Below are 4,445 nucleotides of genomic sequence, written 5' to 3'. Positions count from 1 at the left end.
TTTGATAAATCTTTATCATATTTTTTTTGGGACAAATTCCGCAACACCTTTATTTAAAATGCTACTCTGATTTTTAAACAAAGCATAAACAAAATCGATCTTTTCTGGCCGTGATTTTGGGGATGTGACACAAACCTTAGCAATCAACCTGAAGAGGAAACTCCAGTTGATCCGACTGACGTGTCTGTACCTTTGAGGCGTTCCATGAGAGTTAGAAATGCACCTGAGCATTACTATGGTTTCCATATTACAGCGGAAGGTGATACACTTATCAGTGATAACACACTGATTGGTCTGGATGAACCTAACAGCTACACGAAAGCCATGATAGGCACTGAGGCTGCTAAATGGAAAGAGGCTATGGACAACAAGATACAATCCATGTGTGACATCCCCATTTTCACGGCCAGAAAAGACCGATTTTGTTTATGCTTTATAAAAATCAGAGTACCTCTTTTAATAAAAAATGTTGCGGAATTTTTTCCTAGTAAAACATGATAAATACGTTATCAAGGCATTTCCGAAGAAAATTATTTTAATTCGTTTTAAAACATTTGGGGTGTCATCGTCAATACAGAAACATAAGCATAAATAGAACTTACAATCATTATCACTAGTGATTTATATCTCCTTAATCTCTTAGTGTAATGTGACTTCATATCAACACCTATGATATAAATAAACTGAGTGGGTCAGGTTGCGAAACCTGGTGAGTACATAGGGTTTTCAACCCACAATAATATAATTATTATGTTTAAACATCAAAAAATCAACCCAATTACCCATCCCCATTATCTTCCTTACTCTTAAGGATCTACCCTATGAATCATATATCCTGCATTCTTTATTTGGAATCCCATTGCTTCCAGGTTTATATGATAGGCACTAAGTCCATAGCTACCAATGCTTATTCGTAAAGCACTAATTCCATAGCTGCTAAAGTTCATTCATTGGGTACTAAAACTATAGCTACGGGTGCTCAACTAATAGGTACTAAATCCATTGCTACCAACGTTTATTTAACAGGTACTAAATCCATAGCTACCAACGTTTATCTAACAGGTACTAAGTCCATAACTACCAATGTTTATTCGATAGGCACTAAGTCCATAGCTGCCGATGTTATTTGTTAGGCACTAAGTCTATAGTTGCCAATGTTCACTCATATCATCATTCATCTACACATGTTTTACCCGACATATTCGTAGACATAAAGTACATATATACCTTTTAAATTATCTAAAACATGTATAAAATCATTCATCCAGCATAAAAAGAAAGTATTCAAATAATATGCACACATAACACATAATTTATATAAAATACTTCATGTCTATGTGTAAGATGAAAGTAACTATGCACTCACTTGATAAGGTGGTGACTCGATACTCGGACAACGCTTTGCTTACTTTACAATAATTTTCTTTGACGATACCTAGTATCATTACCACTAGAGTTTAGTCTAATATTCACCGAGACTAATTAATAGTCTTGCTATTATTACTATTAGACAAAATTAAAAAAATGGTCCCTGTGGTTTGCTAAAAGTAACAAAGTTCGTCCCTATTAATTTTTTTTTTGATGCAAATGGCCCCTATGGTTTGCAAAAGTTGCAAAGATAGCCCTTTTTACTAACACCGTTAGTATTTAGCCGTTAGGGACTGAATTAGCAAAAGGTATTTTTGTCTTTTCAAGTATAAAGGGATTGGATTCGCAACTTTGGGTAAACCATAGGAACCATTTTTGTAATTCTGTCATAAAATAAGGGGAGGAGGATTGGAACATGGGACCTCATTTCACCTCCTTATTCAACCAAAGCTCTAACCAACTAGGCTAGATCCAAACTTGTTTCTGAAAATTAATTAATATTATAACAAATTACACGAATGATCCTTTAGGTTTTGTTTTTTTTCCCTAAAGTAGTCCCTACGAAACTTTTTCCCCTCAAATGGTACTTAAGTAGCAAACCTTGCACACAGATGATCCTTATGACTAACTTTGTTAACCCATTTTGTTAAGTTTTCTTAAATGACAAAAATACCCTTTGTTTTATGCACACAAATGGTCCCTCTCCTCTCTCTCTCTCTCTCTCCACACAATGCACTCATACACACAGATAATCGATGATGAAAAAAATTGTAGTTAGCAGCTAATAAAAATCGTTTTTTGGTAATAATAAAATGATTTGCAGGTTTGTGTTCATCTCATTCATCTTGGAGAAGCTTATAAAAATCGACAGTTAGCAGCCCTAACCAAACCCATAAATTTATTTGTAGGTTTTGGTTTAATCGTGTTCAACCGTGAACCCACTAATAAAATTGATCTGTGGTGGTGATGCAGGATCGATTGAACCCCATGTTGGGTTTCGACTTGGCGTGTCCGGTATCAGCAACACCCAAAAGGCCAAACCCCTCTTCCGATTTCAATATATTTTAAGAGTTTGATTGGCTAAGAAGCCTAAATCCACCATTTTATTGGCTCACCACTACGTATCCAATCTCGTCGGAACTAGAAGCTAACAATGCAGGGTAGAAAAAGAAATCGGAAACACTTGTCACTTGATCTAAATTTTTTAACCAGTCCTAACAAAACTCATAAATTGAGTTCTTGATTAAGGTTCAAATTAACACACAATACTGATAATACACACAAACACAAAATGTATAGAAGTCCATCCTGGATTTTGAAAAAATAAAATTGTTCTCCTCTTTCCATCTCAGTTAAGAAAAACAATTCCAATCATCAATCAAAGGAAGAATCATAACTATTACCATCATAAATTTAAGCATTTCAATCTAGATCTTCGATCAATGGCTTTCAGGTTGTGGTTCGGTAGTGATTAATCAGTTGCGAGGAATGTAGGGGTAACGACTCATCTTCAGCGACCCTGTTGTGGTCCTATTCTCATCATCGAAGAATGGAAATCGAAAAGAGAATAAGTAGCAGCAACCTTCGGATGTTATCTTTCGAGGGAGGCAGCATCGATCAAAAGAGTGGCTTAGGCCGGTGTTATTTAAGAGTAGAATGATGGAGAAGGGTTATGGAGGTGGTGAACGTTGACAGGAGTTACCGAGGGTGGGGGGATGCTCTGGTAGCTCCCTTCTGTCATTTCCCTTCTCGTTGTCCGCTTTGGAGCCGTGCAATAGTAGTAGTGATCGAAAGTAGTGTTTGGTTGCGATGCTGAACAGAAATTAGGAGAATGATGAAAAGGGTTGTTCCCTCTTGATTGTTGGAAAGCTCCACCTCCGGTGGAGGGTTTCTTGATCAAATCTGAAGAAGAAGAAGAAGAAGAAGAAGAAGAAGCAGATCAGCACAATAGTTTTAGGGGTTATTTGTGGTTGCTTCGATTAACAGGAAGCAAGGAGGGAAAACGATGTTGCTTCATTTTCATCTCACCGGAAACAGCTCCATCTCCGACTTTTGTATGTTCATCATCTGGGTGAAACCCATGAAATCGAACCTCAAAACCCATACAATCAGACCCACCTGATTTCAATTGAAAATAGATATTCACCAACATGCTGATTTTGATGGAATGATACCGATTTCAATTGAACCCTCTGTGTATGTATGTGTTTATGTCAATATTCGTGTGTGTATGTGTATTTGTGTGAGAGAGAGTATGTGTATGTGTGCGTGTGTGTGTGTGAGAGAGAGAGAGAGAATGAAGGAACCCACCTTTTCATTACAATTTAACAAAATGTAAAAATAAATATAAAAAAACAAAGGGCATTTTTGTCTTTTCACATACACTTAACAAAATCTGTTAACAAAGTTAGTCATAAGGATCATTTGTGTGCAGGGTTTGCTCCTTAGGTACCATCTAAGGGAAAAAAGTTTCGTAGGGACTACTTTAGGGAAAAACAAAACCTAAAGGACCATTCGTGTAATTTGTTCCTAATATTATATAAAAGCATTATTAATTAATAATAAAAAAAATTAATAAAACATATTTTTTTAAAAATTAATAAAACAAAATATATTTTTAGCGTATTGTAAACATAATATTTTTTACAAAAAATTTACTTGTTTTTTTACGTATTTGTTTTACATAAAATATTTTTTAACGTATTTAAAAAAATGTTTTTGTATACTATGTTATTACATTGCTATGACCCTAAAAATATTTTAGCGTTTTCTTAGAAAAATACATTTTTTTTCTTTCACATAGAAAAAACTTTTTTTTTACGTATAAAATATGTTTTTTATATATTTAAAAAATACATTTTCGTATAAAATGTTTTAACGTAAAAACACTAAGATCGTGATAACATAACGTAAAGATATGTTTTAGGATCAAATCAAAACGACTTATATTTTTTATGTAAATCAAACTAAAGACGTTAACATAACATAAAAATGCATTTTCATATATTATTTTATCACGTTAACGTTTTTAAGTAAAAAAATGGTATATGGGTGAGGGACCAATCATCCATACGTAA

Source organism: Lactuca saligna, chromosome 6 (assembly GCF_052625555.1).
Source record: "Lactuca saligna cultivar CGN05327 chromosome 6, ASM5262555v1, whole genome shotgun sequence".
Taxonomy (NCBI): domain Eukaryota; kingdom Viridiplantae; phylum Streptophyta; class Magnoliopsida; order Asterales; family Asteraceae; genus Lactuca; species Lactuca saligna.
Note: the sequence above shows the minus strand (reverse complement) of the source record.